Source organism: Melospiza melodia, chromosome 2 (assembly GCF_035770615.1).
Source record: "Melospiza melodia melodia isolate bMelMel2 chromosome 2, bMelMel2.pri, whole genome shotgun sequence".
Classification (NCBI taxonomy): Eukaryota; Metazoa; Chordata; class Aves; order Passeriformes; family Passerellidae; genus Melospiza; species Melospiza melodia.
Genome location: NC_086195.1, coordinates 105,289,579 through 105,304,578, shown reverse-complemented (window position 1 = coordinate 105,304,578; position 15,000 = coordinate 105,289,579).

Below are 15,000 nucleotides of genomic sequence, written 5' to 3'. Positions count from 1 at the left end.
AGTGTCTGAAAAGAAACAGAGAAAGCATAGAACATCTGACAGTGCTTTAAAGTGTTATAATTTCTTTTTCACTGTCTACAAGTATTACTACTATGATTTAAATTTGTGTTAGGACATGGTGGCAAATAGCATGAAAAGAACAGTAATTCTATGAGTTTGAAGTATATAAAGTAGATAAACAATCCATGTCATAAGCAATTAATTATTCAGTGGAAAATAAAGAAGGCAGGTATTGACTTAGACAAATTTCTCACAGGGTATTTTATGGCACGCTGCATTAATGTACCTCTAGTTTTTAATATAGAAATTATTATATTTTCTTGCCATAAGAAGACAATTGTGCAATCTTGAATAATTAAAAACATATTTTATTAAACCTATATAAAATTATTAAGTAAAATAACAATAATCAGTATCTAACAAATGCTAAAATATTTACATTGCACTTAAGTAAGCATAACATGAAGATAAAAGAACAGAAAATACTCAGGGAATTTAAATGTAGACAAACTTTTATTTTAGCTGTTTTCAGAAAAAAAATATTACTGAAACATTTCAGAAGACAGGGAATTAAAGTTCCCTCTACTTTCCATCTGCAGTTTTGCTTATATTGATTTAGCACAGATAGCCTTTCATTTTTATTTCTCTAATGTTCTTGAAATCTGTATGAGATCTTGAAAATAATATGTTCCTGCTTCCGAATTTCCCCAGGAATGATAAATTCAATTTGTTGTTGTTGTTGTTGTTGTTGTTCTTCTTCTTCTTCTTCTTGATTGTCGTCTTCTTCTTCTTCTTCTTCTTCTTGTTCTTCTTCTTCTTCTTCTTCTACTGTCATGCCACTATAGTAACACTGCTGTTACTAGTGATTTCTGCAGTCCCTTGTGTCCTAAGAGCAACGCTAATAAGTGTGGAATGATTAGTATGGTGCTCTGGAGTTATCCACACCTGCTTTGATTGAACCTAATTTAGCTGTCAATTATTTCAAATGTCAGACTGAAATGGAGAGATCTAAACTCCTGGATGATTCCCCACTGAACTGAGACAGTCTGTTAGAGGCAGAAGTTTCAATCAAATGTTATTGTTCTCTGCATATTGTATTGGAAACCTCTGCACCATGAAAAATCCCAGTAGGTGAAATATTGTATTAGTTTACTAAAAGAAATACAGATCAGGACTCTCCTCAGAAATATGAAGGACACTTTCCCTGACTCCATTTGTATTCTAACTGCTCTGCACATTCAGATGAAAAATTCAATACCTAAGCACTTAGAGTAAGGAGCCCCGAACACTTTTACCATTAAAGAACAAAGGCCCACATTACCTAAAAAGTTTTTAAGACCTTTGATGGATAAACTATAGATAAAGATCATAAAGTAATTTAAAATCCAAACAAAGTGAAATAAAAATTATTAACCAAGGTTAGGAAAATAACCTTACTTTATTTAACTCTTGTGAAAATCCTACCTGTAAAAGAAAACTAGAAATGGTGGTGTTTATTACATTCTGGATATGTGTGTAAAAGCTAAGCAAATATATATATATCAATACCCTCAAATACCAAGGCAACAGTGGACAAGAGAAAAGCATTTCAGGTCTCTTAAATAATACACACTTCCCTATGTGAAACACTGACTATAAAAATATCAATTTCTCATAAATTTTTTGATGGAAAAAGCTGAATTGAGATAGCTCAAAACCAGTGCAGTAGATAGATAGAGTATATACTATTATTATTTGGCTACAAGTATTTTTGGACTACATAAAAAATTTGAAAGGAGAAAATTAAGTTTGGTTTTTTTGGCTTTTTTGGGGCGGGGTATTTTATGTTTGCTTTTCTTTTTTAGTTTTGGTTTTTGGAATGTATTTTTTTCCAAGGTCTCTATCTCCATCCCAAACAGTATTAAATCACTACTGAGAAATATCTTGTATAGAGTACATCAAAAAAAGAATAAAAGTTTAGAAACCTATTGGTTTGTTACAAGTACTGTGTGTTGCCAAGGAATAAAATATTCCTGCTTCCCTGTGAGATCAGTGGTAAAAGGTTGTATTAGATACATTGTATAATTTAATTCCTCATTAAAATTAGAGCAGTTGCACGGAAGATTGAGGATACAAATATATATCATCAGTAAACATTCATGTATTTTTACAGAAGTAGGATGGGAGACTTTGTAACTGAATCTTATTTTAAAACACAATTAATCTGACCTATTTTGTCAGGGTACTTTAAAATGAGATGAGCCGTGCCCTAGAAGTGCCTATTCATCTTGATTGTTTGTAAAGGGAGTTCAGGGAGTTTAGGTGAGATACAGACATCTACATGCATTCAGAGTCTTGCATTGTACAACTACACAGAGAAGATGTAGATTTTTGAGACAAGTGTTGAAAGATGAAGATATATAAGACATTACATTTAACAATATTTGTATTTTATTGACTTGCAACCTCATTTTTCTCTTTTCTTTTAAAAAGGGAATAAATATTTTCAGTTATTGCTTTAATACTCTTGGCATTTTTCTGCCTGTCAAGCGCCATGTTTAATGCCTTTAGAAGTGAAGAATATTATGAAGAACATTGTGAAGCTTTATTTCAGGATATATTTAAGTGGGATTATTTGTTAAAATGTTGGCAACCTATGTTCCTATAATATTTTTCCACGTGGCTTCATTTCTCCCTATGGAATTAAGAGTCAAATCTTAGTATAACAGGATTCAATGCCCTGAGGGTCCCTACAAAGTACTCATGCATTATTTTATTTTAAAACTAATTTATCAAATAGTGAAAAAAATCCAAACAAGTGCCCAAGACTTACTTGTAGAATCAAACCCTGAAAATATTTTTTGTCTGAAAATTATATGGATAAAAAGAACTTAATATTTCAATCAGCTCCTCATGTTTCTCTTCCAGCATAATTTTTCTTTTAAAATAATTTTATTCTTTGTTTCAAGGTCCTACTTTAGTTCAATGTTTTGATTGGGTTTGAAGTATTAGTTGCTTTGGGTTTTTTTTCTCTCCAAGGAGTAAAAAACCAGAGTCCATCATGGAGGTGGAAGTCACATTATTACATAAATAATTATTTTCAGTGCAGACATGCGCATCTGTTCCAGTAATTCAATTACACCTCTTGAGTTGAAGAACAGAACATACATTTTTAGGGTTTTGTTTGTTTTGTTATTTGTCAGATATAAAGTAGAAATCTGTTTTGGACAAATTAATAATTTAGAGAAAATTTTCTTTTCCTTTCAATAATAATAAATCAATACCACAAAAAGTGTAAAAAAACCTGTAGTGGATACAGCAAAAAAAAGAGACTTTTAAAAAAGAATGTTATGAATAGTCTTGAAAAGACAAATACAAGTCTCAGGAATTTAATGATTTTTTAAAATTAAAAATGTTACACAGATAATTTAAAAATGAATTAGTATGAAATGATACACAGTCATTGTCCTGAATAGAGCAGGAAAAATATCACAGCTCATGAGCTTTGGGCCTGAGCCAATCTATAATCACCCCAGAAGCAGCTAGCCCATGAAAATTCCCTAGATTTCTCAGAACAAGTAACTAAATTGTGATACCATCATGTTTCCCAACAACAAGGTCATATGCTTTGGAGATTGTTGCATAAGGCTCTACGGAATCACTGAACAGGATTCACTTGCACAGAGGGATATATCAGTTGTGTTCTTAGTAATTTTTTCATGTACACTGTACAGGTTTCAATTTATTATATATAATACAATCCTCACATTTTCAGTTAAAAATCTCTGCTGTATTAATGGCGAATAATCATGAGATGTTTTCAAAACCAAAATAATCTTCTGTGGCTATCAGAAGTCTAAATCTGATCATTGAGAATATGCTAAGGAAACGTTCAGTTTGATGTTAATGTCGTATCAGAGGGTATCGGCGACAAATTGAAGACTCAACTCTTTTTGTTCCCCCCTACCCTTAAATATTCATTTGCACTGTTCAGTGGTTTTGCTCCATTTTTATAATACAGTATTTATTTTACCTTCAATCTTATAGAATATATTTTTTTCTTTCTCCCTCTGGTCTAAGAAAAAATATACCCTCTTGGTAATGACCTCTTTTCCAAATTTTTTTCGGCATTACTGGAGGAGATTTTTCTGATATTACTGGGAAAAGGTATATGTATTTTTGCACCAACATTTTCTAAACTCTAGTTTTTGTTTCCTGGTTGTTTGTATTTGACCACTAAATCTGCAGCTAACTTGAGTGTACATCCTCCAATTTTTTTGTAGTCTCTAATTTAGATGTTGCAGGAGAACAGCATGACACATAGAAAAGGTGAACGCTGATCTACTAAATAAAAATGTTATTCTTTGCAGGATGTAAAAAAATCTCTAACACAATTTGGCTTAATAAAAAACTCCACCAGGATTGTGTGGAGTTTAAAAGCAAGATTTTGGGAGGCAGAAAAGGATGATTGCTAGCCTCTTCTACCTTAAAGATGTAACAGCCAGTTCACTGAGCGACTGCCTTGTCCATAAGAAATGGCATAACTATAGTAACTGAAATCCCTCAAGAGTGGGTTTTTCAAGAAGCAGAAACTTTCAGACTGAAGCCTTGTGAAGGATTTAGAACTGAATATTTTGTTCCTTCTCCCAAAGTCCCTGACAAAATATTTCTGAGAGGTCAGTACACGGAGAATTTAGTTCAACACAGTGTTCTAAACAAGGGTGATAATCCTCACTTAACAATCAAATTATAATAGCCTTTATAATTCAGCCTTTTTTCCTTTCTCTGAACAACATTAAGAGTAACTAAAGCAAAGACATAAAAATATCTATCACAAAGTATTAAATGCTTGCAAAACTCAAGACAAAAATTTCTCCAATGTCCACTATATTAGCATATTGAAAGAATTATTTTATATCTTTGAAAATCTACAGCACCCAGGAGAACCACAGTGACATTAATTTCATTCTGAAAAATGGCAAAATACATACTATACACGTGTATGTCACTATAAACCTATTTAAATAGCAATATTTTATACTCATTTTTATTCCTTAGAATTTCTTGTCCTTTGGGCAACAGTTTTTGAATAATTGTTCTTTTAGACTTAAGAATAATTATTTAAATTCTTATATTTCAGAACTATTTTTATTTATAGGTTTCTTATGCTCATGACATCGCCTCAGTGGAATACCCTGAAAAGACACAATTTTCATTGTAAAAACTTGTACACTTGCCATTCTATTCTGGTTTTTATTTCTGTACTGAATAAATGTGTGAGTTGTTTTTTCTTTTAAGCTCTGTAACTGCACAAGGAGAATTATGGAAAGAATTATGGAGAATTATGGAAAGAAGTCCAAATTTGATTTTCAGTGAAATGAACTGAATTTGAAGAATTATCTGAATCTCAAATAAAAGCTATAAATTTCTGGAGTATGTTGTATTCTCTGTTTTATCACTTTTTATCTGTCACATCTGTGGGTTTATTAAGACAAAAATATTACCACATTCTGGTAAGATTGCTTTAATAATGTGTGTTTTAATCAAAACTGTCAATATAATCCTTCTCTCATAACTAAATATATCAATGAAGTTGATAAATGATGGGATTCTGTGAATTTTTTAAAAGAATGATTGAATTTCTTATGACAGGGGTGGTACTTTTTGTATTTTAAACAAGTTGGAGATAAATGCTACGAACTTGTGTAGATTTCAGTGTGCAGTTACTGGCTGTTAATCTCCCAACCCTGAGTTCTGCTTCCTGGGAATCCAATTTACATGTGATCAGCCAACTTAATAAATTTATTTTCAACAAAGTGAGATGTAAAGAATATTTAACTGTGCTGTAGAAGCTGCAGAGTTTGAAATTTAGAAGGAAGTGTTGGGGGTTAGGAACAGATTTTTCCCTCCCTCTCTTGCGTTTTGTTTCATCTCTCTTTTCCGTGCAGGTTCTGAATACGCTTTCTTTTCTTTTAATGAGTATGTTCTTCTGTGAACTATGCATTTACATATGATGAGAGAAATATACCCACACCCCCTGTCACACCCCCCCTTCCAAAAAAAATCCCAAACCCACAAAAACTCAAGTAGATCAACACAAAAAAAGCCCCCAAAAATGCTAAACAAACAAGAACCACAACAAAGTCTAAGATTTTTCCATAACAAATTGCCTTAAGGCCCTTAGGCTCACCTGTCTCTACTTGAAAGCCCATTACTCTGGATTTACTGATATGCAATTATTACATATATGGGGAGTAGAGGACACAGATAAGGTCAAAAGAGTAGAGAGTTCTCACAGCTTTCAACTGCAGTTGAATAAATTAATATGAAAAGTTTTTGTTTTCCTACTAGTATGAAAGTCATCAATATGATGAGATTATTTATTAGAACTTCTGAGATCAGTTGCTCATTTCTCATTGAATGCAACTAACAATGAAGTATTGCAAAGCTTCCATTGCATCATATGTGGATTCATTTCATGTTTTTTTTTTTGGTTTATCACTCAATTTAGTTTGGTTCAACAAGATTTTCCTTTTTGTGTAACTTTGTTTACTTGGGTTCTTAGTAAGATATCCACATAGCTGCTCAAAAGTCAGATATTTTCCAGATGTCCCTTTTTTAAAATAAATACATTCATAAAATAGATAAATATTCATATAATTTGTTTCTCTTGTGGTATTTAAAGAAAATTACAACTTTCCAAGCAACAGCAGTCTAATTATATATAAAAGCCTCTTAAATAATAGACTAAATTGTGCAGTACATCAGAAACAGAATTAAAAGATTTTGTGACAGAATTTTATTATAAAACATAGAACAAAAAAAAAGGAGTTATTTAAAATATATGGCTGTTTACTTAACCAAATCCTAAAAAAAAAAGCTGCACAGCAAAGTCACAAAATATTTAACTTAAATAATTATACTGTTTGAAGAATAATAATTGGAAGAGTGCATTAAAAATTAATGGTGAACTTTTCAGATTGCTTGTAGATACACAAAGCAAACAAAATCAGTCAGGTACTCCCCTGTGGGTTTGTTTGTTTTTTTGTTTTTCTGTCTAGTTATTATATAGAAATTGCATTTATTTTGTAAATGTTGGTTTGTTGTAGGGCTTGGAAACAGAAGCATATCATGAGGCTTCTGGAATTGTTCTTTTAATCAAATAATTTATGAAACAATGTAATTGCAACATTTAAGCTTTTAGATGTAGAGCACGTAATAGAAGAAATATCTTGTCAGAGGCAAAGGATGGCAAGCTCTACCAGGCTAAACAGAATTCAGAGAGCAATGCAAAACTGAGCATGAAGAGAAGGTGCCGAACTACTAAATAGCATTTCTATGGAAAATAAACCAGGTAAACACTCTTAAGTAGATGTGTAACTAATGAAAAGATTTAATACTGATTTATAAGTGCAGGCAACACAGAATGTGTCACAGTCAGATTTCCTGAAAAATTCTTTTGCCCAGGATTTTCTCCTGGGAAGTTGAGGAGCCGCAGAGAAAAAGGAAAACAAATTCTTACCTCATTTGCTTCTCCTCTGTTTTGCTCACATGTGGAATGTGTTTCTCCAACAGGTGATTGTTTCATTGGTTTCTGCTGTGAATTATTTTGATTTATTGGCCAATCAGGGTCAAGCTGTATCAGGACTCTGGTAAGAGTCACGTGTTTTCATTATTATCTTTTTAGCCTTCTATAAGTATCCTTTCCGTATTCTCTAGTATAGTATAATATATTATAGTATAATAAAACAATAAATTAGCCTTCTAAGAACATGGAGTCAGATTCATCATTCCTTCCTTTGTCTGGGAACCCCACAAATGCAATAAGAATGTCCTCAGGGAATGGTTCTGACGTGGATAACAAGATAATTTGTTTGCTCTTTTATGAAAAAGATAGACAGGTGATACAGACTTGGTGGCAAAAAAAAAAAAAAACAGTGCTTTTTTTTTTAATCTGGGTTTTCATATGTAAATTTTCACACTAGTTTATTTTAAATCAATTAAAAAAAAACCAAAACAGACAATAACAAAAAAAGAAATGCTAGTGACTTACCAATGCTTTTAGAAATAAAAGCTTTTTCCAAAGAAAATACAGTACATTTTAAAATAGTCCACCATCCTCAGCTTTGGCACTTATCTTACAAAATTCAAAAGAGAGATGCAATCTCAGATTTTCAGACTGCACTTGAAAATAAAAATATTAAGGCTGAAAAGATAACTGAAAGTCTCAAGGCTCTTATTTTTTTTACTGATTTATAAGTTGCAGCTATTTGTCAACCAGGGACTGCTGTTCATGAATTTTACGCTAGGGAGATGTTAGATACAGAACACAACTAAACATATAAGCAGGGTATTTAAACTTCAGTACCCCTGTTCCCTTCTGACTTTTGGAAGCACCGCCAAGAGGATTATTAGTATTCCTTGCTCTTTTCAATATCAGAGCTCATGTATCATGGCCTGGCTTCAGGAAAAATGAGCTACAGTAGCATGGAGGATACTTCTCTTGCATGTGAAAAATACAAATTTGAACAACTGGAGAGGGCCTGGGATGCAGGTATCAGTCTTCCTAGACATGCTCTGACAGTCACTGCCCACCCCACTCAACTGAACACAGAAATGTTACTCTGTGTTTTGAGTGGCCTTTAAAAAAGGCCATGCAAAGCTCTTAGCCACAAGTTTTTAATGTTCATATTGCCTTAGAAAAACTGAAGCTGTCCTGAAGTTCAAATGCTGGTTCTAATGTATCAGGTGGTGATTTGTCAATGCCAAGAAATTTTCCCAGTATCTATGTCTTTCATTACTTATTTCCCTATCAGGTTAGACTAGATTTTATTCGATTTCTGTATCATTTTTTGGAGCTTAACTTCTTAAATCCTCTCCAATCTTCATGTTTGTGAGTTCAGTACTACCTGGTGTCTTTCTTTTATTTTTATCTGTAGGAAAATCTGGAGGGTTATGAAATCCTATCACCTCATATCAGGTGGACTGTGTTTCTATCTTCAAGGATATTATTTTCTGAATTTATTCAGGAAGAGTTTATATCTGTTCTTTATCACATCAACATTTTGTCTATATTATGTCTCTTTACCTCTCTGATATTTCTGTCCCTGAGGTATTTATAGAAAGTTGTCATATCCATCCATTTTTTTGTTTTCCATTCAATTTTTTTTTGCTAGAATAAACAAGAAAAATCTTCTGTAGTCTCCTGTGTAAAAAGGGACTCTCCATTCCTCTCATTCTACTCATTGTCTATATTTATTTTGTTCTGATTTCATGTTTCTTGACCAAAAAAATGTACAAAATAAGGAATGCTTTAGTCACAGGATATAAGCTATCAAGAAAAATCATAAAAAAAATTTCTTCTTTCAAGTAATAAATCTTTTTTGCAATATGTGAGAACGTTATCTTTCTTTCTTGGAGGCATGGATTTAGGTGGTTTGTAGCAATTCTCTTGTCTCTTCTCCTAATTCTTACCTTGCTTGTTCTACACAGTAAGATTTTTTTAATCTGAATTTTTTTCTAGTCTGTTTTTCCGTGACATTCACCTGTACAGACTGCTCTTAAGTTTATCTTCTCATATGTGTTCTTAATATTTTAATTTCATCTCCATGGTGCTCTTATCCATACAGAGTATTATGTCTGGCTAAATCTGAAATCCTTAAAAATCTAATTATACTTTAATAAATTTTCCAATTACAGAGAATTGTCATTTTCCTGGGGATGTTTATTAATACTATTAACACTCTCTGTAAAAATCCAAGTAATGAATTCTTGGTTGGGTTTTTGTTTCTTTGTCATCAAAAGAAGTATAAAGAAGAATATTATTTTCCTTTTTCTTTCTTGCTAGTTATGAATACTTTAAAAATACACTGCCATGATTTTCTGCTAATTTTCAGTTAGACTATTTTTATCCTTGTAGAGACTCAACATTATTCCTTTTTTTTTTCTTTCCACTTCATCATTTATGTAAAAAAGAAATAAGAAGGAAAAAAATTGTATATAAGAATAAGGTTACATAGTCTAAAAGTCCACATTTGAGACAGAAATCAGCATAATTTTAAACTCTATCCTTCTCCAGGCAAATCTGCACTTAACTTAAACTACTTTAGCAAAACCACTTTTGGTGGCTCTTTGCAGGTCACAGAGTATTTTCAGATATTTTTTTCAGCACTTCTATGCAATGTGCTGCTGACATGGCACCAAGTCTGTTTCCTGTACTAGGAATATCAGCAGTTTTATTTTTTATATTTTACTGTAAAAAATAAAAAAAGATAATACAAGTGGTAGAAGATGGAAAGTTTATGTAGTCATTTTTGAACTTCTAAATTAAGAACATTTTACTGGATGCTACTTACATATCAGCCATGTGTCAGCTTTTCCAGTTTGTCAGGACACCTTCACTATTGCTTGCTACTCTATTGAAACATACAGAACTCCAAAGAATCACTGGTTAAATATGTGTGTAATAACAGTTTGTTTAAAAATGTGTCAGAATGGGAGATTAAAAGGTAAGAAGGCCAAAAACCTTTATCAGGATAGCATCAGCATTTTGATAAATACCATGGATATGTAGGTTTTAACTTTCTCATTTAGCTCAAACATTTCATCTGTTCATAATACTCATGACAATGGATTCTATATGATTCCATTTACATTTTTTTTATTTTTCCAGTAATCATCTCTGTCTTATTTTTAGAAATATTTTAGCTGAATCTTCTTAAAAATAAGTGATGTTTTGTTAATTCGCAATATGAAACATGAATTCTTTCTGTGAAGAAAGAGTCTGCATAAATTATAATAACCGAGATTTCTAAAGTTATCAGAACAGTAGAAAGAGTATTTAATACAACTTTATAATATTAAACTGTGATTAACACAATTCCCAAGTATGTTTATTAAGGGTAATTATCCACTTAATACTAAACTGGTATCGCCTTAAATTGTAAATTAATTATATATGAAGCAGGAAATCAAGTTAATTCTTTACATCAGCTCAGTCCATTGTTTAATACAGAATATGCAATATCAAATATTATAAATTCCAGTGAAAGGTAAGCCATTTCAAGAAAGATAAGGAAAATGAAAAACACATAGAAAGAGAATAATAAGGAAAATTTTCCACAAAATATTACTGCATATTAATAATTTTTATATTACATTTTTATTGCTACATATAGATGTTAGATGCTATATGTGAGGAATAGAAATACATTGCTGTGCCAAAAACAGAAAACAAGGGGCCTTAAAAGCATCTGTATTGCTTTTTTTCTGATTGGTCTTGTTTACAAGTATTGTTCTCTTGACGTTCTATCACTCCCTAAACAATGATATAACTCCATTGTCAATAGTTAATGAAGCTCTAGAAATGAAAGAGTCTTGTCACCACCATATTTTTGCCACTGGGGAAAGTTTCAGTTGATTGTCTTTAAGTAGCATATTTATTACAGCTATGCTGGGAGATTCTTCAGAGCATTTTAGTACTGGCCATAATACAGACTGTGGATAATATAAGTACTTCAACCAGACATTGTTCTGGGTTTTTTTGACAAATAACAAAGAGCAATCTTTTGTGATGTTATCTATATAGACAGGACAAATGTGGAAAATAAAAAGAAAAGAACAGATGAAATATTTTAACTCTTTTCTTAATGAGAAAAGAAAACTTAGGTCTTTTAAATTGTTACCAAGGCTTTTTCACCAGACTTCAGATAAACATAATGCTTTATGTTTGGCTTTTTAATTGCCTACAAATAAACCTCTTAAAAAAATGAGGATGATAAGAGAAAAAACTGAAGGACAGTAGATACCATTGAGAGAGAATCAGACTCCAAGACAGTCTGATATTTTTACCTTATTCAAGCAATATATATATTAACATAGCTATATACAAGTCAATACATCTTCATGTGAGGACATGGGCCCTTATTGACTTTTGTGGGAGATTTTTAAAGAGCAGGGCTGCCAGTACACTGCTATAGCCAGAAAATCTATTGCTATCTCTGCACACGTACAGAGGCAGAGTGAGGAGGAAAGGAATGTCACTGCTGTCAACAGCATTGGCAAGGGGATGGCTGGAGTTCTGAATGTAGATATCTACTCCAAATATGGAAGCCAAACAACTGGAAAAGGTGAAAGGACAAAGAATAAAATGCACATGGACAAAATGCCTTACACTCAAAAACTTCATGCTTGCAATACAATTGATAGCTTTTCAGCCTAGTTTACTCTGACTCTGTAATGTGGTATCAATTATGTTGTCATGTGGGAAGGCTGAAGCAGAAAAACAACATACACTGAGTTTCAGAATTCTAATTTACTTAACCTAATTATGTTGTCATTCATAATGTTTTATGTATGACTGCTGTTTGTTCAGCAGAGAAATGTGATGAGGAGTGAATAAAAAGTAGGTTTTCTCCTTCACTAGAGGGGAGGGGCACATGTTGGCATTCAGTAACAGCATCAATCACCTGAGGTCCTCAGCCAGTGAGTCCTCAGACTGAAATAGATCCCTGTCGGCTATTTTGTTTCCATTCCTGGACTTGTTGTGACTGTTATATCTTCTTGATACCTAATTTATTTTAACCACATGAGAAGCTCACATCGGAAACAGAACGCATCAGTTCAGGCTTTTGACAGGACTGAGTCCATGTTTATGTGGGTGTTGTTGCTTTCATTATTAATATTACTGTCATCCAGTATGGCATGATGTGAGACATAGCTCCTTCATATTTTTAGAGAAATAATAAGCAAGTTGCACTAACACGTTCTTAATTAACATTTCCTCTCAGTAAAACATTTTTGTAAATATTTAAACCAAAGAGTAAATTCCATCCTGAAAAGATTAGTTCAACGACATTATAACATTTCTTGCCTCAAAAATAAAGTATTTTTATTGAATAGCACAGAGTTTTTTGGCAAGTTAACAACCCGAAAGCAAATTTAAGCAGGACTGATTCACTACTGGCTTGTATTAAATGAAGATTTTCATACCTTTGAGCACACAGACCATCAAGATCTCAAGAATGCAGCTGTGTGGCAGCACTGGGACGTGTTGGCCTAGAAAAGATTCAGTGCTGTGAGGTAAATTACACATTAACGTTGCACAGTGCTGTAGGTTGTGCAGGGAGATCTATCAATCAGGCAGAGGTACAGTTAAATACCTGGTTTTGCTGATACTGTTTTGTAGCCGATACTTGATCAAATTCACAACCAAATATGCTTGGCCCTTCTCTCTATACCTCTATATTACTCTATATGGTGACATCCAAATGGAAATAATTCAATGCATGGAAAAGTCTAGAATCAGCACAGCTCTGGACTAATCAGTAGTCTGAAGGTACTAGGAAAAGTGTCAAAAACATCACACTGCCTAGATGAAGTTCTTCTTTTTTTCTGTTTGTGGCACATGGAAAGGTATGAAATGAGACAGTATGAAAGAAATGTTGTTTTCTATGCTAAAAGCAATGCTGCCTCCAGAGAAAGACAGATGGATCATGGGAAGTGCAGTCATGTTGGCAACCTCGTGATAATTTACTTACCGGGAGCATAATCCCTGTAAATATTGTCACAGGAATTGCACTTCAAGATCTTTTTCCTTCTAGCTGACATTTCAGCAATCAAAGATTAAAAAAAAAATCAAGTCGAACCATATATAATTTCTGTGTTCTACATGAAAAAAAATGTAAACTACAGATTACATTTACTACTTTTAAAACTTCCTTTCTCTCTCTAGTCTTGAAGTTTCTACAAAAGAAAGCATTTATTTGAAAAGCTGAAATCAGCGGGAAAGCAGAGATTACAGGCTCATAGAGTAGAAGCATCACCTTCACCTAATGTAAAAGTGATGGGAATATGAAAAACACTGCATGATTTCTGCTTCTGCACCTTGTGTGTTACTTTTTAATGCAATAACTTTCGGTTGGAGAAAATTCTCTCTAATTTTATCTGCTAAACTGCCATATATCTTCCATTAAAAATATTTTTAAAGGTATGACTGATCATCATGACATGAGTATCTCTTCCTGTTCTGCCTCAGGCTTCATATACAACCTATACAAATCACCTAAGCATTTTAAATACTAGTAAATCACAGTAAAATAGGATTTCTAGATAGGGATCCATGAAATATGAAATAAAAATATTTGTTCAGCTGGAAGTTAACAACCTGACTTCAAGTTTTAGGGAATGACAATTATAGCAGAAAGCTAACCAGGTTCTTTGCCAAGTTGTCATGTTATAAAAAAGAAATTAAAATATATTCTTCTTTCATGTTTTGTAGCAAATTTAACTTGTCACACTTTTTATTTTCAGTTAGAATGTTAAAAAAGTTAGTACAAAGGAGTACTTTGTAAAAAGTGCAAAGTTGTGGGCTCTCCACAGAACAAATGGAAATGCAAAACTCTACTCAGTAGCTGAATAGGGAAACACAGAAGCAGAGGACTCCTTTCAGTCCTGAAACTGATGATGATAACACACTTCTGATCTGTAGTTTAGTAGGAAATTATTAATACTCTCAAGTTTCCTCCAAAAAAATCACTGCATTTTCTTCAGAGACGACCATGACCATGTTGTCAGGTAAAGTATGTTTACTTAAGATATTGAAGAATATCAAAATGAGAACAGTGTTTGTTCTGAAAGGAAAATATTTAATTTCCTGGTAATGGGAACTGAAAACAGTTCTAAAAAGGTAGATTATAAGCAATGGTAAATTGTCTCTACAACTGTTCCAGGATCTCAGTGGAATAATTGCTCAGCTTGCTACTTAATATTTGCTTCCCATGAACTGTTTTGCCTAGAGGAAGTTATTGATGCCACATGAATATTTAAGAAGGAAAGTCATTGCCCCTGGGTATTGAAGGATTTTTTCTGCTAGACCTCCATTGACTTTAACAGGAGACGAAATGGCTAGTTACCAAATAGATACATATATTTAGATACATAAATGTGTTTGCAATTTGCAAATGAAGTGCACGAGTACAAGGTTTCATATAAATTGTATAAGCATAATTCCTGGGCTAGTTT